General features: G+C 43.4%; 1 pseudogene; it reads right to left on the bottom strand.

The window, feature by feature from the left end:
* Positions 1-315: 315 nt before the first annotated feature.
* LOC137082920 (soluble guanylate cyclase 88E-like) lies at positions 316-19,479 on the bottom strand (annotated as a pseudogene).
* Between the last annotated feature and the right edge of the window lie 1,650 nt (positions 19,480-21,129).

Genomic DNA, 21,129 nt, shown 5'->3' with positions numbered 1-21,129 from the left:
CAATTAGCATGTCCTGATTTTGATGCGTGTTCCTGGGTCAACATATTTTGTTGATCCAGGAGCAAAATTCCTGTCTGTAAATATATCCATAACCATATCTCTGCCCCTACCCCTTACCCTGACCCCTATCCTGGCTGTAAGTCTAAAATTGACATAAAATGTAAACTGTCAAATCACATTTTTTTTTTTTTTATGTTGTTCGTAACATGTTGCAATTGGTGAAAACAGGTTATGCCTGACCATTACCTGATCGGTCCATGAAATTCAAGCTTGAAAGATTTACTAATATAATAAGTACTATTTTATAAATCTTTCCCGGATATTTACAGCAGATTGCAGGCTGTGCTTCGCATGGGGATGCTCACTGGTAGTCGTGAGTATTGGCTTCTGAAACTGTGCTTTTTGTTGTTAAGCTTTGGAGTTGCATTCTCCTGGCCGCCAGCAGGTGGAGAGCTTTCCTGGGCATTGCCTGAAGCATTTTCTGCCTTCCCTCCTTTGTTATTCTTTGTCTTTTTAACCTTTTCTTTGTCCTGCTGGGACTCATTGGTGAATGTGTTTGGGTCTGGAGCTCCCTCTAGTGCTGGTAGGGCATCAGGGGGCAGGTCAGTGGGAGTGGGCTTGCCCTCAGCCTGCTCCTCAATGGGGGTGTTCAGGTTAGATGGGGAATGTTTGCTGTTGGTGCAAGTGGACCTGAACGAAAATATATTCAAGATGGAATTAGACAGAAACAGGATATTTTGTCAGGATATTTTTCTGATGGATGGAAAAACATGATGAATTGAAAGGTACAAGGTTATGGTCTGCTCAAATGATTGGCAGGTGAGTTATATGTTTCAGGCATCAAAATGATTCATACAGAGCAGAGTATATATAACAATATTAAATGGACATTTTATGCTAATCCATCGTGTAATGTGTGCTTACCAGCAAAACAAGCTACCTGCATATGTTATGTTTTGTGTTTGCTAGTAGTGTCCCCACTAAGCTTTTTTGACTAGCTAACTTTGGTCATCTATGAGGTTTTTCAAGTTTTGTAAACCTAGTTAGAATTAGAATGTATTTTTCAGCAGTGTAGAAGATCACATAGTTGTTGTGCTTTGACTTGTGTTTTTCAAACTTACCCATTTGAGCTTCTGTCATCAGTCCTTCTGCTCACTGCTGTATCTGAGCTCTGCTGGAGTCTTAAATGACAGATCTTTCTTTCCTTTCAGCCAATATGTCTTCATATAACCTTTCCCCTAAATCAAGAGGGATTAAAGTTGATTTAACACAACTTTATTTGCTTGCGGTATGAGTAATATAAAGTGCTAAAAACGATTTATTTTTAAAGTTTTACACAAAGAGAGAATGGTACATTTGGATATAAGCTTATGTAACCCATCGGGTTCAACTCTGCTTCGAGCAGGATTCGAACCGGCATTTCCGGCATGGGAGCCTGTAGATTGCATCTTGAGGCTAGTGAAGTGAGGTTTACTAACAGTTCTTTACTAGCTGCCCTCTTACTATTCATTCTGCTCGGAGCAGGGTTCGAAACCAGCGTCTCAGCGTCTCAAAAATATGGAAAGCTGTTATTTTAAATTAGCATAATATTTCATAATATTACTATTTTACTGTATTTTTGATCAAATAAATGCACCCTTGGTGAGGGAAAAAAAATCTGAACTTTTTAAAAGTGTACATAGTTTTGGAAGTTTTGATGTGAATAACATTGTTGATAATAACAGTGAAGATGTTGGTATGATAATTATGTATTACCTTAACAAAAATCTTTCCACGTTCCTCAATGATGTACGGCTCATGCTCCAGATGGTCTTTGGTGGTTTGACTGATGTGGATTTGCATGCCCTAGCCACACAGAAAGAGAGAGAGAGAGAGCACAATTAGCTGTTTAATTAACTGTATTTCCTGTAAAATATAATTTATAATGATTCATTTATTTAATGATGAAACAGTTGAAACAGTGGCTCACCACACCATTTGACTCCATCCGAGAAGCTGTGTTCACCGTGTCTCCAAACAAACAATACCTGGGCATTTTCAGACCCACCACCCCTGCCACCACCATTCCAGAGTGAATTCCTGCGTGAACACAAAAGCATTAAGCTGGAGCATCATGCTATAAATCATGTTCTTACATTGTGTGGCAAGCATATAAATAACAAATACATAAAGAAAAAAAAATCAGATGAAAGGTTTGCAGTTGTTTTGCTATGTGATAGTGTGTGAGTCCGGGTGCACCTACCAACGCGGATCTGGATGTTGTCCCCAGTGGAGGGGTCTTTTAGGTGATCAATGGAGCTCAACATATCTAGAGCCATGTCACAGATGTGGTGGGCATGAAATGTGGTTTTATTGGGCACACCTGCCACCACCATGTAGGCGTCCCTAATGGTCTCCACCTGAGGGAGCAAGAGCATTAAGCTTGGAACATACTCTGCAAGAACAAAGAAATTTGTTCGTTTTCTTGAGGTGGCAAGAACAAGAACAAAGTTCGTTCTGGCAGTACATGCCATACTTCACGAGAAAAGCAGGTGCCGAACATCTGCGTTTCTCCGCATTAACCACGCCCACTTTAAATGACCAATCACACAATAGTTCTCGGACACCCGCAAGAAAAAAGTTCTGCTCAGGAGATGTGTCGAGAACAAGCTGCGAGAACTCCCAAACCAGGGCTGCGAGAACAAAATGATGTAATTTTGTTCTCGCACCCCTGGGAGCGAAAACTTTTTTCTCTGTTCTTGCAGAGTATGCTGAAGCCTTTAGTTGAGAGTTTCATTACACACTCAATTTTGAGGGCTTGAATAATGACAATAAAGATTAAAGAATTACTTAAAGGTGCAGTGTGTAGTATTTATAAGGATCTTTTGACAGAAATGCAATATTATATACATAACTAATTCGTTTTCAGGGGAATATAAAGACCTTACTTAATGAGCCGTTATGTTTTTATCACCTTAGGACAAGCCATTTCTATCTATATACACCGCGGGTCCCCTTACAGTGAAATCACCATTTTGAGCCGCCATAAATCCACAGCAGCCCTAAACGAACATACTCCTCTACAGTACAGTGCGCTTGCTATCCCTGCTGTCTCAGAGGATGACATTTTTGTCATGTGTTGGCCGCTGTAGCTTCTCTACGTGCTTCGAAAGGGAGGGGTGAGTGGTAGACGGTTATAATTCACAACTTCACCTTGCTAAAATGTACACCAGGGCTATTCAAATCTTACCCTGGAGGGCCAATGCGGTGCAGAGTTTAGCTCCAACCCTGAACAAACACGCCCACCTGTGATTTTCTAATGATCTTGAAGACATTGATTAGCAAGTTCAGGTGTGTTTGATTAAGGTTGGAGCTAAACTCTGCACCGCATTGGCCCTCCAGGGTAAGATTTGAATAGCCCTGATGTACACAGTGCACCTTTAAAGGGATAGTTCACTTTGAAATTAAATTTTGATATGGTTTAGCTTACCTCATGGGCATCCGAGATGTAGGAGTATTTGTTTCCCCAGTAGTTTCAATTTTGATCATTTTAGGTCAAACCGTTCTTGTCTGTGCCTCACATATTGCAGGTCTATGGTCACCACCTCAAAGAGCATACACAGAGAAGTCCAAATTAAACAATCCCCCATCGTAAGTACACACTGATGGCCTAAGACACGAGACGAGCGGTTTGTGTGAGAAAACGAACAGTATTTATATCGTTTATACCTCTTGTACACCACTACGTCCGACTGATCCGAGGGCGCGCGTGCGTGTTTCCTGTGGTGTACAAGAGGTTCGTTATACTGTTATAAATACTGTTTGTTTTCTCACACAAACCGCTCATTTCAAAGTGAACTGTCACTTTAATTAGGAAAAAGATGGCTAAAAATAGGGATGCGTATAGATATAAAAATTCTGGCAGACACCACTGAGCTGATATTTTCCCGTATTTACCAATATTTACATCCAAAATTATTTTCAGGCCAGGGTCGATATTAAAATCATTAATAATGCACGGTGTAATAAATTGTTATTCATGATTCGCCAAAGGATTAAGATTTTTTTATTTTATTATTTTGTTTTATTCAGCAAGGATGCATTTAAATGGGAAGATGTATAACATTATAAAATATTTGTATTTAAAATACATGCAGTTCTTTTTAAATTCTATTCATCAAAGAAAATATTAAGCAACACAACTTTTTTCAACATTGATAGTAATAAGAAAAGCACCTAATCAGTAGAATGATTTCTGAAGCATCATGTAGACCGGAATAATGATTTCCATTTTTACATTTTCATTTTTAAATATATTAATATAGAAAATATACTTATCGGCTTGTATTAGATTATAGAATAATCTAATATAGGCTGATAACTGATATGGTCATGATATATCGTGACTCCCTTGTGAAGAAAAAAATAGAGGATTGTTTTTTAGGTCAAAGAACATACATGTTGAGTCAGTGGACAAGTTGCCTTTGTTGGAGTTCCTTATGTTACCTTATAAACATTGTGCTTCTCGCTGAGTGTGTCAAAAACAATGTAGATCTCGTTTAGCATGTCCACCACCTGCATGGGTGTGATGTGGATACAGATCTCATTAAACTTCACCACGTCACTGAACAGAATGGTCACGTCTGGGAACACCTGGGGGGAGATAACAGATCAAGAACAGCGCTTAATAAAAGCAGGACAGCACTAGAGGAAAAATAGAGTGTTTTTCATCGTATTTCATTAACCCACTTGAGATTTTGATCTCAAAAGCCAGACTATACTAAGTGAAGTGCTTTTAAACTGAGTGTTTCATTGTGCCATGTGTGTTTAGAAGTGGGTTTAATGGGTGGGTTTGTGTGTACCTGACATGTCTCCAAGGCTGTGATTCCCTTGCGCAGTCTGTCCGCCACTGCTTTGGGTATCATGGCGTACAGCAGGGAGTCTCCTCTCTTCTTCTCCTCATCCAGCTTTTTAATGATCTCCTGCAGCTGTGCATACTTCTGTTGCTCCTGTAGGAGGCACAGTCAGTGGTCGGCCTGTCATTTGCATGTCATTTCTTGATAAAATAACCACAGCCACAGACTCGTTTATTACTGTAATTGGCTTGATAGACTTGAGTCAGTCCATACGGGACATTTTGCTACATCACTCCTGCATTTTAAATAAAATGTGTCTCTTTAAGGACGGGATTTTGGGCTCTGTGGCATCAGTGTGATATTTATACCTGTTGCAGTGTGATATTTATACCAGTTGCAGCTCTGCTGATTGCTGTGTTCCGGCCAGGATAAGCTCTCTGCTTGAGTCGTGCAGGTTTAAATCGTTGACATAAACACCCATTTTTATCATGTCCTCCACTGTCTCGATACTGTAAAAAGGCGAATATATTTTAATAAAGACTTCTCCATATATAGCTGTAACCTTTTTATAACAGCTTGTTTTTCTACAGACAAATCTAACAATCGTAGACTTTAAAGTACACATTTGAATGGGTCAATATCATGGAAAACAAGATGTAAATAAAAGAGTTAGATGTGCTATTGTATAGTTTATAGGTTAAAGGTCTGTTCTGATTGGGGAGATGTGTCCAATGTTAGGGGGACAGTAGTGGAAAAAATACAGTAATGCAGATTATAAAACGCCAACTAACCAAGCAAAGTAAATGGGCTTAGCAAGATTTTAAGGGCATATTTGTTTGCTTTTGTACGCTTAACATTATTGCAGTGTTGGATGATGTCCAATGTAAAAGTTGGATTCTGGAACAAAATGTTGAGAACCTGTTTAATTCTTAGAGTCAGAAAGAGTCAGAAAGAGTGGAAAATGGTAATTTTAAACGAAATGATTTAAAAAGCTACGAGAGTGTAGGATATAGTGCCTTTGAAATGACTTGGCAGAGAACTCTTGATTGTCAGTTGTATGTGGCAATAACTATAAACTACTGATTTCTATTAGCTCAGACTACATTGTTGTAAATGTGAGTTTAGGAGAGCTTACATGGGAGTTCCTAGAAAGATGAGGGAGTCCCACTGAGAGACGTACTTCATCTGGCCCTTGAGGTGGAGAGGCTTTTTAGGGGGCTCTCGCATGTCTTCAAATATGGTTTCACTGCACTTACCTGAACAAGAGAGAAGTTTAATTTTTCACTGCATAGACAGAAGATTTGCATTCATATGGATGATCAAGGCTAGAGGCACTTTCTGAGTCCATTTTGGTTCCCAAAACACTTTGAATAATGATTGTAATCTCAATGAATTGATAGAATTTCTCATTGTTGTCTTGGATCAGTGTTGTGCCACAGAAGTGTTCTTGAATGCGATGACAGTTTCTAAATGTGATCATTTCATTGCAGCGTAAAACAATGTTTCGAAAGATGCCAGTGGAGGTCATTCAGAGCATCACTTTACTGTAATGTGTCTAACCGGTGACAGTCTGAAAAGCCAGTAGCTCGATGTCCTCTCCTCCAGAATTAGATGAGCTGTTGTACTGAGTCAGCGTGCCGCTATATTCCTGATCTGTCCCCTTCATTTCCTCCATCACTTTAATATCTGTGAGAACAGCAGAGGCACAATGAAAAGTCAGCATGAGATGTTCTAGAACATTATCTGCTTTTATCTGTATAGAGGCTAGATGGTTAAATGTCACACACAGCACGGTAGGCTTTGGCTATTATTAGGCATGGATTATGTGAGCGCAGAATTCTGTACAGTATAGTAATATATAATTAATATATATATACTATTTTGATCAGTTTAATACATGAATTGCACTTGCTGAATAATTTCTTTAATATACACTATATTAGGCAAAAGTATTGGGACACACCTCCAAATCATTTAATTCAGGTGTTCCAATCACTTACATGGCCACATGTGTATAAAATCAAGCACCTATGAATTGCACTTGCTGAATAGAGTATTAATTTCTTTAATATACACTATATTAGGCAAACATATTGGGACACCCCTCCAAATCATTTAATTCAGGTGTTCCAATCACTTTTGTGAGCTATGTGACCTTTTGTGAGCTATGTGACCTTAGCTCGTGGGACTACGGATGGAAATTAGCCCTCGGCTACAATCCGGCATGTTTACATGCATGTACTCCATGTTGTGTTCATTAACATGCACTGTCCCAATCAAATAAATAAATAAATAAATAAAATAAATAAATAAATAAAATAAACTTCCATGGCCACAGGTGTATACAATCAAGCACCTATGAATGCTGGCTGCTTCTACAAACATTTGTAAAAGAATGGGTCGCTTTCAGGAGCTCAGTGAATTCAAGCATGGTATGTGATAGGTTACCAGCTGTACAATCCATTTGTGATATTTCCTCACTACTAAATATTCCACAGTCAACTTTTAGTGGTATTATAACAAAGTGGAAGCAATTTGGAACAACATCAACTCAGGCCCAAAGTGGTAGTCCACAAATCACAGAGTGGTGTCAGCACATGCTAATGCACACAAAAGTCTGCAACTTTTTGCAGAGTCAATAGCTACAGACCTCCAAACGTGGCCTTCAGATTAGCAAGAATAGTGCTCTAGAGCAGTGACACCGTGTTCTCTGGAGTGACCAATAACACTTCTCTGTCTGACAATTCGGTGGAGGAGTCTGGGTCTGGCGGTAGCCAGGAGAACTTGCCTGATGCATTGTGCCAAGTGTAAAGTTTGGTGAAGGGGGAATTATGGTGTGGGGTTGTTTTTCAGGGGTTGGGCTTGTCCCCTGAGTTCCAGTGAAAGGAACTCTTAATGCTTCCGCATACCTTGAAATTTTAGACAATTTCATGCCCCCAACTTTGTGGGAACTAAGCAAGGTACATAAGACATTGATGAGTCAGTTTAGTGTGGAGGAACTTGACTGGCCTGCACAACCCCGAAACTCCTGACTCCTGACCTCAACCCCGAAAGAACACCTTTGGGATGAATTAGAGCAGAGACTGCAAACCAGGCCTTCTGGTCTAATATCAGTGTCTGAGCTTACAAATACACTTCTAGAAGAATGGTCAAAAATTCCCATAATCTCTTTCCTAAACCTTGTGGAAACTGTTTCCAGAAGAGTTGAAGCTGTTATAGCTGCACAGAGTGGGCCAACTCCATATTAAACCCTAGGGATTAAGAATGGGATGTCATTAAATGTGCATGTAAAGGGAAAAGTCCCAAAACTTTTGACAATATAGTACTGTATATATACTGCAAGCTGGTGACGATCTCACAATTGCATTGTCGTTTGTGCATAGCTGACTCAAGGATTCATGCCTCTTGTTAAACACCACAAAAACGGTCTGTATGTACTTCTCAAAAAGTAATTTTGAATTAAACCGAACAAATGTTTTTATAAATGGAGTAGAACTTGACCTTGTTCCAGAATTGAAGTACTTTGGAGTTACCCTGGATCCAACATTGTCATTTAAAAGTCATGTAAAAAATTGGCACAAGTAATTCAATTCAACAATCGTAATTTTCAAACATATTCAAAATAATCTAACCATGAGTGCCGCTAAAACTTCCTTTTACTCTGACACTTAAAACCATTGAATATCTTTATAAAAAAAGTTAAAAAATAATTGATTTCTTACCATCACTGTAATATCTTGAAAAAACATAGATTATTGGATCTTAACATCATGATTAACCTTAAAAGAGCTTGTCTGATCTACAAGGTCTTACACTCCCTTGCACAACCACTGTTGAATGATTTGATCAAACATAAAGATGGTTAAGAAAGGATCACGTGAGCTTCTACTAGGCGACCTGGTAATACCACACAGACCCACCACCTTTGGACAGATTGTGTTGTCTGTTCACGGTGGGAATCTGTGGAATAGCCTTCCATTAGCACTGAGAGAAAGTTCTACGTATGATTCTTTTAAAGCTCAGATGAAGAATCGACTCTGGTTAAACCAAACTTGCGCTCATTTTCAGTAGCAATCTACATTTCCATTTAATCTTTTTTTGAGACATAACTGCATGTATGGGCTGATTGTGTGTGTGTAGAAATTTTATATTATTTGAATTGCGGTTGATATGACTGTGCATTATTGTGATTGGGCAATAATTACGATTTGTACTATAATAATGAGTGTAACGAGTGGATTGTGTAATATTGTGAATTGTGCAATATAAAGTAGTGTGTAATGTGAGGTGTGTGCAATAATGTGGAGCGTGCAGTTTGAGGATGCGCAATAATGTTTAATGGTGCAGTGGCCCTCTGTGACCTCATTCCCCGGGACAACGGATGGAAATTAGCCTTTGGCTACAATCCGGTGTGTTTACATTCATGTATAATCATGTCTGTTCATTAACACACACTGTCACTATTAAATAAAATAAATAAAAAATATACAGCTCTGGAAAAAAATAAGAGACCACTTCACATTGATTTCTCAATGTAAGGTGGTCTCCGCATTTTTTCCAGAGCTGTATATTACTGATCCTTGCTTGACTGAACGTTTGAATGGTAATATTTTAAAAGTAAAAAGGTACTCTTATTATTATTGTTGTTGGATCTTAAATGTATTATTGAAAAAAAATATAGGACCAAAATTTGTGTTACGTCACTGACTCCTATTATTATTTTTATTTTTAAACATGATAATATATGTTACACATTTGACCACACTGACCTCATCATCAGTGTAAAAATTGTGAAAACATTCTGCAGATTATGTTTGGACCAAAGCAGAATCTAAGCACTGCACCTCTCTCTTCTTTTTTAGGTTTTTCACCCTCCTCTTTCTCCTCTGGTTCTTCTTTGTTGAGTTTAGGGATGCTGACCTTCTGTTTGCTCTCCACCACAGCCTTAGACAGCAGTTCAAACACATTGTTGAGGTGGGTGTAGATCTGAAAGAGCACACATCAACAAAACGCCTTTTCAGGACACAAATGCCAAGAGCAAGAAAAGAAAGCATAAACATTTTTGCTTCATCTTTAAGTTGTTGGTTGTTACTTTCATGCTACTTTGGCTTTGGATCTATTCTCCTACCCTCCCGTTCACTCACATTATCCCAGCTGAATTCCAGCATGGGTCGCACCAGTGTAAACTCCTCATTGACCTTTTTGCCCTGCAGATCAGAAAACACCTCTTTCAATCCGTCTCCGATCCGATACATGATCATGTCCCTGCGGAATATCACGCTGAAGGGGAACATGTCAAAAAAGATTCCTCGCTTCATGGGCAGTTTCTCATAGCCTGGAGCTGTTTTCTGCTGGGGCATACGGTGCTTAAATGCAGCGTTGTCAAAATTCATCTTGTACACCTTCAGAGAGAGTGAGAAGATCAGAAATGTGAGAAATAAAGAATAAAAGAGCTGGGTTTGTGGATACAGAAGAAAGGTAAATATCTCATATGTTTGGACTCCTACCACATATGTCATTTTCTCTGTTTCCTCTTTGGACAGAATCTCCACCTCAATGTCTGTGTTGTAAAACTGTCGGCCCACCTGAGAGAGCTGCCCTACAGAGAAGCCACGACAGACATTTTCTGAATTTTAAACAGCCTTAGGCTACAAACACTGTTGCTGACCAGCTTTCATTGTGTTAGATCTAGTCAAACATCATTTTATGGCATTGCAATTATCTAAACTTCACTTTGAGATCATTATTTTAACACATCTCTCAAGAATTTTAATATGCAAACAGTTTCAGAAAGCACGCATGCAGAGGTCACCATTAAGCTCATCCTGTTAATATGGTAACCGTTCATTCAGTAAATTATGCATAAAGCAGATTTTTTAAGCAAACATAAGGAGGCTCAGTGGGGAACTATTTCTCTCAGATGTACAGTTATTGGATGTAAATTATATTAGTTGTGTCTTGGTGTAATCAGGCAGAAATCTCAATACTTGGCTTGCAATAATTGACTTTTTATTTTTATAAAAATGTTCATTCTGGGCATTGACTTTGCATTTCCGGTGATTCTTTTTGTTGGTTTCATTGCTATGCCCATAGGTTGCTAGCCTGGATGCCAGCCGAACTTAGCCCCGACCACAACATTTTTAGGTTGGGCGGTTTGGTCTGGCCTCGATCCATAGAGGAGTGATTATCCCCGAACAGAAACTGTTCGGACCAATGAAATCATCAGGTGGTGTATATATATCATAGCCTAGAAATCTAGACGCACCCTAGCGGCAGCAAATTGAATCTGCCCGCAAGTGTCGTCTAGGAACTCTCAATACCCTTCTGAGCTGTATTCCTCACAATCTGGATGGGCCAATCACGTCGTGTATAGAGTCGGTGGGCGGGGCCATAATGACAACGGCCGAATTGCGTTTGCGTGCTTCTAGTATACACAGAAACTGGCGAATGGCGGCGACTCTGGAAGACTTGAGTTAAGCTATTCTCTGACAAAAAAACAAAGAATGGCACTGAAGTCATTCTTAAAAAGGGAAGATGTGTTCAGAGTTTTGCCAACCGGATACAGTGAATGTTTAATCTCTCAACAAGCTCTGTTTCACCTTCGTTGCTCTGGTTGGTGTAGCCCTATCCTATCGCGTGTAGAGGGAGTTTGAAAGACAACCGTTTATCCCGCCCCTAGGATTGAGCCCTGTCTATGGTGAGTTTCCAGACCAAACATCTTGATGTGGGTCAGGCTTGTCAGGCTATATATATCACATAATAGTCACTTCAACCCGCTGACATAGAAGAAAACCTGCAGGAAAAAAACGCGGACTTGGCAACACAGTGCAGTTGAGCTCTGTTGACATTTAACAACTAGCATAATGTGTCGCTTCGTTGCACTGATTGGTTGTAGCTCTATCCAACTGAGGATTGAAACACACCTGATTGGTTGTAGCTCTATCCAATTGAGGGTTGAAACACGCCCCATAATCACAGCCCAATGGAGCAGTTTCAGACTCATATTCTGACTAGAATTGAGTATGACCATGTCAGGCTAGTAGGTGGCAACATGAAACTGTCTTTGTAAATGACTCATTGAATCATTCAATCAACTGATTTGTTCTGATTGATTCGGGAACGTAACACATGACTTACATGAATCATATGATAAAATCATGCACTCGATTATTTCAGCAGCGAAACATCACTTTTTGTTGCTCTGAGATGCTACATTTTTAATTCTGCTTTGACTTTACTTGGAACATTTTTTGGATGGCGGAGCAACTGTCAATATTGTGTCTGAATGTATGTTATTGATTTGTTATTTATTGAACTGTACTGTTGTTTAAAATCAATATCACACTTGCAGTCATGCATTGAATGTAACATTTTGCACTATTACCTTTGACAAACTGTGTGAATCCTTTCCTTGTTGAACGGTAGTGAAGGGTAAGACTTGTCTCACATTCTTCCTCTACACAGAAACTGGGCGGCTGGACTTTTGGGAAGGAGAAACGGAAGTACTCATGCAGGTTATCCAGCTCATTGATGAAATCTCGTACATTGCGCCCTAGTACCTGAGACACAGACATTAGAAGAAAAATAAAAGCTTTGTAAAATATCTGTACAATTTTACAATTATCCATTGAGAAATGCCCAATAAAGAAAAACAGAAGTAAAAAGTCATTACACTACCATTAAAAAAACGTTTGAGGTTGGTAAGAGATTTTTTTAAACTTGTTTTAACGATATTAGAATAAATCATAATTCTTTTTAAATATAGGCTAAAACAGTTATATGCGTTTATATATATATATATATATATATATATATATATATATATATATATATATATATATATATATATATATATATATATATATATATATATATAACTAAAGTAGATTTACATTTTTGTTGTACTCTTATGCTCATTGAATCTTTATTTATTTAAATACAGAGGAAACTGCAATATTGTGAAATATTAACATTAAAAATGAATCTTTTCTATTTTATTATTTTTTATTATTCCTGTGATGGTAAAGCTGAATTTTCAGACTCTGAAGCAGTCTTCAGTGTCACATGATGCTTCAGAAAGCATTCTAATATGCTGATGTGCTGTTCAAGAAACATTATTAACAATGTTGAAAACAGTTATAGTTATGGAAACAAAGTACATTTTTTTTGAAGAATAGAACGTTTAAAAGGACAACATTTATTTGAAATACTATTTTTGTGTTTATGTGAAAGTCTTTACTTTCAACACTTACTGAAATCGCACTGACCCAAAACTTTTGAATGATAATGTATGTTTACCTAAATGAGTACCTGTCACATACAGAGTCTACCGTGCTTGAAAATCACCTTTAAGATCCTCTCATAGCCATAGTTCCCTTTCGAGAGAGGTTCCTCGTATTACGTATGGGAAAACTCCTTTTCTCGAGAATATGAAGCAAAACTTTAATAAAGGTATCCATGTAAAGCGCAGTGCCGCTGAACGGCCATAACTCAGCGCGAGGAGCGCTCTGATTGGCCGGGCCACGGCAACTGCATGAACCTATGGTGAGGCGGCTGAGAGGAACGAGCCAATGGGGGGCGTTCCAGAAGCCCGCCGAAAAAAGGTGCTTATATTTGCATACAGGAGGCTATATAAAGCCCTGATTTCGCCATAGGTGTCAGATTTTATCTCCTTCAGCGATACCTTCGCTGACCTCCGGAAGAAGCAACCGCCGTCGAAAAGGCACCAGCGGAACCTGCAGCTGAGGACGACGGACTCCCTCTCCGCCTTCTCTGCCGTTCCAGCTACGCCATCCGGCGATCGTATCCTTTTATACTCTCTTCTCCTAAAAGAGCGCGGGGCGTTGTTTCAAATGCCTCGCATTTCCTGCGGCTCTTGCAGAGCTCCTCTCCTTGGCGGCGACCGTCACGTCATCTGCGTGGCATGCCTTGGACGGGACCACGCGCAGCTCGCACTCTCTCAGGGCGGCTGCCCCGAGTGCGATGAGATGGCGCTGCAGACCCTTCGGGCTCGCCTCGCCACCTTCGACCAGGTCCCTCCTCCTGCCGCTGGGCCGCGCCGCAAGAAACGCCGCGACCAGAGGCTGCCGGAACGGTCTGGCGACTGCACGCCGGATGACTCCCCGCGTGCCTCGCCATCGCCGGTCACCTTCACCCAGGAGGAACAGCGTCCCTCTCATGCAGCGGCCTGTTCGGTTTCCTTCGGTGGCCCGCCGCCAGAGGATGATGAGGACAGCCTCTCCACAGCCGCTTCTGGTAGCGAGTGGTCAACTTCTGTCTCGGAGCCCCCCGCTTCGACGCAGACCGCCACGAGCGCCAAAACTAACGTCGACGCGGAACTCATCCGCGTGCTCTCCAGGGCCGTGGAAGACCTCGGGCTCGAGTGGTCCCAGCCCGATGAGCCAACACGCAGCAGACTGGACGAGTGGTTCCTGGAAAGCCGCCGCCTCTCTTCTCCTCAGAAGCCCGCGCCTTTCTTCCCTGAGGTACACGACGAGCTTACGAAGTCGTGGAAGTCGCCCTACTCTGCTCGCGCCAGATCCGCTTTTTCCCCAGCGCTCTCCGTTGTCGACGGCGCTAAGGAAAAAGGCTATGAGTCTCTTCCACCCCTCGAGGAGGCTGTCGCCGCGCACCTCTGCCCGCCCTCCTCCTCCAGAGGATGGCAGTCCAGGGCTCAGCACCCGTCCAAGCCCTGCCGCACCACTTCTGCTCTCGCTGGCCGGGCATATGCCTCCGCTGGCCAGGCTTCCGCGGCCCTTCACACCATGGCTATCCTTCAGGTGTTCCAGGCCAGACTTCTCCGCTCCTTGGATGAGTCTGTCCCCGACTCCGATGTTTTGAAGGACCTCCGCAGCGCGACGGACTTGGCCCTTCGCGCCACTAAAGCCACTGCACAAGCCATCGGGAAAAATATGGCTAACCTGACGGTCTTAGAGAGGCACCTTTGGCTGAATTTGACCGAGATGAAGGACGCGGACAAAGCCTCCTTTTTGGACGCCCCCATCTCCACTACCGGTCTCTTCGGCCCGTCAGTCGTGGGTTTCGCGGAGCGCTTCACCGAAGCGCAGAAGGCTTCGCAGGCTATGAGGCATTTCCTGCCTAAGCGCTCCAGCTCGTCTTCAGGCCAGAGACGCTCTCGAGGTAGACCCCCGCCTTCTCAACCCGCTAAGCCGGCAGAGCCACCTTCCCGGCCTCGCTCCTCTTCTGGACCGCGCCAACGTTCCCGCTCCGCGAACCGCAGCAGTCGGCCTGAACGCCGGGGACCTCGACCCAGGATTGTGTTGAACCCCGAGCCTCCGAAGCCGTCCTAGCCGCAGGGATAAAAAGGAGATGGTCAGGTCTCGCCTCGGCCGGACCCCCATCTCTCCCTCCCGGTCTCCCAGTTCCCCGCACCCAGGTGACTGCCGACCTCAGTTTAGCAGCCAACGAGCCCGTTGTCAAACGCACTCGCCTGCACACAAACGCCGTTATCACGGCGACCCAAATAAATCTCAAAAAGAGCTTTTTCTCTGTAGTAAATGTGCCCACACATCAGTCTGCACTCCTACACTCATTCACCCCTCCCACCCATGCTATAAATGTCCCGGCGCCCACTCCACAGTGCACGCCGCCACACATAAGCACTACCCCCTCTATGTCTCAAGCACAAAATGGCAGCGCTACCGAGTTCCCTCTAGTAGGCGACCCTTATCCGCGCCGGCTCCAGCCGCTATCGTGTCGAGCTCAGGCCTGGCAAGCCATGCCCGGGGTATCAAATTGGGTTATGAACATAGTAAAAAGGGGCTACTCGCTACAGTTCGTTCGCAGGCCCCCGCGCTTTCGCGCCGTGGTCGAGACCTCGGTGAGAAGCAGCGTCAGTCACGTGCTTCGCACCGAGATTTTGAAACTGGTAAAGAAGGGAGCGGTGGAGCCCGTTCCCCCTTCCAAAAGCGAGTCGGGCTTCTACAGCCGATACTTTCTCGTTCCGAAGAAGGACGGAGAGCTCAGGCCCATCCTAGATCTAAGGCATTTGAACAAAGCTCTAATGACTCGCTCGTTCAAAATGCTAACGGTGAAACAGATCCTCGCGCACATTCGCCCTGGGGACTGGTTTTTCACGATAGATCTGAAAGATGCGTACTTTCATGTGCAGGTAGCCCCCCACCACAGGCCATTCTTGAGATTCGCCTTCGAGGGGCAGGCTTATCAGTACACGGTCCTGCCATTCGGCTTATCCCTGGCGCCCCGCACGTTTACGAAATGTATGGACGCGGCATTAGCCCCGCTCAGGCTGAAAGGGATGCGGGTGCTCAACTACCTCGACGACTGGCTAGTGATAGCCCAGTCTCGAGCAGAACTACTAACACACAGATCCTGGCTCCTCAACCATTTAGACTGTTTGGGTCTCAGGATCAATATCGCCAAGAGCTCGATGTCACCCACTCAAAAGATATCTTTTCTGGGCTTTGTTCTAGACTCGAGACTCATGAACGCGCGGCTGACGTCACAGCGCGCGCTATCCGTCCAGAACATGGCGACTTCATTCAAAGCCGGAACTCGCGTTCCCCTGAAACACTTTCAGAGAATGCTCGGCCTTATGGCCTCGGCATCGTCAGTGCTCAGGCTGGGACTGCTACACATGCGTCCCCTCCAGCGTTGGCTACGCGCCCGTGTCCCTCCTTATGCATGGAAATGGGGCCGTTTTCCCGTCAAAGTGAGCCACAGCGTTGTCAAAACTTTGGCTCCTTGGACGAGGACAGAGTGGTATCGGAGGGGCGTGCTTATGGGCACAGTCACGAAGTTGAAAGTGGTCTCGACAGATGCCTCCACTCGGGGGTGGGGAGCCCTACACGAGGGCAAGCCGGTCTCTGGCCTGTGGGCGGAAACAGAGAAGCGGCTGCACATAAACTGTCTAGAGATGAAAGCGGTCGCCTTATCGCTGAGAGCTTTCCTTCCACATATAAAGAACCACCACGTCTTGGTTCGTTCAGACAACATGTCGGTGGTAGCGTACATAAACCGCCAGGGTGGCCTGAGATCATATTCCCTTCACCGCATGGCGAAGCATCTCCTTTTATGGGCAGAGCACAACCTGAGCTCCCTGAGGGCGGCTCACGTGCCAGGTATTCTGAATGTGGGTCCGGATATGTTATCCAGGAGAACCATTCCCCCAGGGGAATGGTCTCTTCACCCGCAAACGGTTCTCTTAATTTGGAACACCTTCGGCAGAGCGAAAGTGGATCTCTTCGCCTCAGAAGACAACACTCACTGCCCAATATTTTTCTCCAAACGCAGGGATGCCCTGGCCCATGTCTGGCCCAGTCTCCCGCTGTATGCTTTCCCCCCGATCGCGATGCTACCACAAACCATCAAGAAAATCAGGGAGACAGCATCCGCGGTGCTTTTAATAGCCCCGCTCTGGAGGAACCGAACGTGGTTCTCCGATCTGATCCAGCTGTCAGACACAGCCCCATGGCCCATTCCGCTGAGGAAAGACCTCCTCACGCAGGCGAAGGGGGGGATCTGGCATCCCAGTCCCGAACTATGGGCCCTCCACGTATGGCCCATCAACTGGTATCGGGAAACCTCTCTGACAGAGTTATGAACACCATAGCGGAAGCTAGAGCCCCCTCGACGAGACGGCTCTATACTCTGAAGTGGTCAGTGTTTTCTAACTGGTGTGCCGTCCGAAATATCGACGCACGCTCATGCGAGATAACAGAAGTGCTCGCTTTTCTCCAAGAGCTACTGGACGCGGGTCGTTCCCCCTCCACGCTCAAAGTTTATGTCGCCGCCATAGCAGCTAACCACGCTCAGGTCGCTGGACATTCACTAGGGAAAAGTGAGCTCATTGTACGTTTTCTTAAAGGGGCCAGGAGATTGAACCCCCCTCGCCCCCCTTCGGTCCCTATTTGGGACCTCGCGGTGGTTCTAGACGCTATGAAGGGTCCCCCCTTCGAGCCTCTCCAGACCGCGACCATAAAGCTTTTATCATTCAAAACTGCGTTTCTGCTGGCTCTGGCCTCGGTTAAACGTGTGAGTGACTTACACGCACTCTCAGTGAGTCCGTCCTGTCTCGAGTTCGGGCCCAACAACTCCAAAGTTGTTCTTAAACCGAGACATGGTTTTATACCCAAAGTGCTTTCTACCCCTTTTAGAGCACAGGTTATTACTCTGCTTCCTTTACCCGTATCTCAGGGTGAACAGGACGCGAATCTGCTCTGCCCGGTCAGAGCTCTGAGACTGTATCTGGAGCGCTCCTCCCCCTTCAGGCAGTCGGACCAGCTGTTTGTCTGCTTCGGCGGCCGCACTAAAGGTTGTGCTGTCACGAAGCAAAGACTCTCACACTGGATAGTGGACGCTATCTCGCTGGCATATGAGTCTAAAAACCTGACTTGCCCTATAGGCGTTAAAGCCCACTCCACTAGAGGCATGGCCTCATCTTGGGCTTGGTCGTGTGGCATTTCTTTGGAAGATATCTGTGCGGCGGCAGGCTGGGCCTCTCCGTCCACTTTTATCAGATTCTATAAATTGGAGGTTCCAGCTCTACAAGCAGGGCTTCTCTCCATTTAGGCTCTATCTTGACCCTGGTAAACAGATTGCCTTTAGTTTTGGCCTGTACACTTCAGTCCTTAAGCACTTTCATTTATCATAAGATCCGACTATGTCCGATCAGCCGTTCAAATGAACCGACTCTGTCCGATCAGCCGTTCAAATGAACCGACTCTTCCGGTTCTTCATCCCCCCTTATAGCCGCCTCTTCGGTGTCTCGGGGGTTATTTACATGTGCTTGGGTATACTGGGTCAGTCAGCACACACGGCGCTTTACATTGTGTTCCCATACGTAATACGAGGAACCTCTCTCGAAAGGGAACGTACTCGGTTACTTTCGTAACCTCGGTTCCCTGAGAGAGAGGAACGAGTATTACGTTCCGTGCCGTGTTTATGCTTCTCAGGTATCGCTTCAGTCGATCTAAAAACCTGACACCTATGGCGAAATCAGGGCTTTATATAGCCTCCTGTATGCAAATATAAGCACCTTTTTTCGGCGGGCTTCTGGAACGCCCCCCATTGGCTCGTTCCTCTCAGCCGCCTCACCATAGGTTCATGCAGTTGCCGTGGCCCGGCCAATCAGAGCGCTCCTCGCGCTGAGTTATGGCCGTTCAGCGGCACTGCGCTTTACATGGATACCTTTATTAAAGTTTTGCTTCATATTCTCGAGAAAAGGAGTTTTCCCATACGTAATACTCGTTCCTCTCTCTCAGGGAACCGAGGTTACGAAAGTAACCGAGTACGTTTCCTATCCGCTTGACCATGTAGACCCCGAAAGCATACATCAGTTCATCGTGAGTTTTCCCCAAAACCTCTCCAGCAGCCTTTGCCAATCTTAGGATCAGATTATCGCTGGAATAATAAACACCAGCATTGATAAATTAGCCAGATGCAATCCCTGACACTTAATTCATCAGATATGCGACACTGCACTTTCAGGACTTACTTGTACATCTGGTGTCGAACAAATTTGAGGTGTGGGATCTCCGCTCTAGCCTCGATTAGCCTCCATACATCCTCTCCATATGATTCATTAATGTAGTCATTCACCGCTTCCAAATAAAGGCCATACATCTTCAGGGGGGTTGAAACCTCCACTGTGCTACCACAGAAATCTGATCAGCCTGCAGAGAGCACAATATCAAGATCTAAGATGCTTCATGGACATCATGGAGGTTTTAGTTCAGCTTTTAGTTAGGCTTTTATATGGCAAAAATCTATATAATGGCTAAAGAGATAAGGTGCATAAACAAGCAGAGATTTATAGGACTCGAAAAACATATAAGTCATCTCTGAATATATTGTCCTGTTTTAAACAAATAGAGGTTCGCTAGATATTATATTGCTGCTGAGAATTTGGAGCAATCTATGAGAGAGTCTAAGAGCCCGTTTTTAGTCATGCTCTTTTTTTTTGGTCTGTTTTTGTAAAATGCTATTCTGGTTGATCGATGGGATGCTGTTATATAAACTCCACTGTGACAGAGGCTATTTAATGTACAACTTCCTCTAACAGCTATATATTTTAATATATGATAAATATATGATAGAAAAGTAAGAGTAAATGTATGTTGCTTACCTGCAGACCCTCAGTCCTGTGTAATGTGTAGATGAGTCTGAATTTAGCTAAAGCAGACCCCCCCCCCCCATCTCGCTTTCTCTGTGTGTGTCTTTAAACACCTGTTTTTGGCACTTGAAGCACTTCATACAATGCACTGTCAGTACAATGGCCACATGGGCTAAAACAAGAGAGCAGGGGTATGGTTTTGGCAGGTGCTAAACAACACTAAAGCATGTACAATCATCATACTTCTCATTTACATTGCTATAACCCTAACCATAATTTTTGCCATAATGATTGAAATTAGAATTTTTTTGTCTCTAAATAAACTTGCTTTCGAACAACCCCCCCCCCCTTCTCTCTCTCTCTCTCTCTCTCTCTCTCTCTCTCTCTCTCTCTCTCTCTCTCTCTCTCTCTCTCTCTCTCTCTCTCTCTCTCACACACACACACACACACACACACACACACACACACACACACACACACACACACACACACACACACACACACACACAGAGGGGCGCATTTGTGATTTGTTTTTCTATTATGGACGACCTGCTGCCATCGACTTCTATTGTTTGTATTGACTAATTTAAGCTAATCATCAGCTAACCATTGTAGAAACCATTTTTTTTGGTGTATAAATTAAGACGTGATTTATTAGGTTTATTAAGCTGCTACTTGTTTGACAAGAAAGAAAAAACTGCTTGTCCTTGTAACTACAGGAAATGCATGCATATATCCTTAAGGCCTATTTATGTGTTTTTTTTAATGTCCGTGTCCAAATTTATGTGGATAGTGGATAATTTGAGGGAATCAATTATTCCATTGTTTATTTAAGGATTTTAAATAACTTTAAAGTAAACAAAATAGTTAATTAAAAACGTATAAATTAACGACTTCCTTCTCTCTTCAAACTATAAACACGACAACAACAGTCGATTCTTGTTGTGTCTTTGTGCATTACTTTTAGTATCCGCTAGGGGCCACTGTTGACACATTGTCGTTACGCTATGTTTTGACTCACCGCTGAAAGCATAACAACGACTAGGTTGGTGCCCTTTACTTTCAAACGACTCATTGTCATTGCTTTGCAAAAAAAACAAGAAATGGCTTACATCACATTTATCCTATGTATGTATGTATGTCTACATGTGCGTGCGTGTGACATGAGCGTATGAGAACCTGTGAACGCCTGACAGTGCA

Source organism: Pseudorasbora parva, chromosome 7 (assembly GCF_024679245.1).
Source record: "Pseudorasbora parva isolate DD20220531a chromosome 7, ASM2467924v1, whole genome shotgun sequence".
In the NCBI taxonomy this organism is placed as follows: Eukaryota; Metazoa; Chordata; class Actinopteri; order Cypriniformes; family Gobionidae; genus Pseudorasbora; species Pseudorasbora parva.
This window is presented reverse-complemented; position numbering and strand designations above follow the sequence as displayed.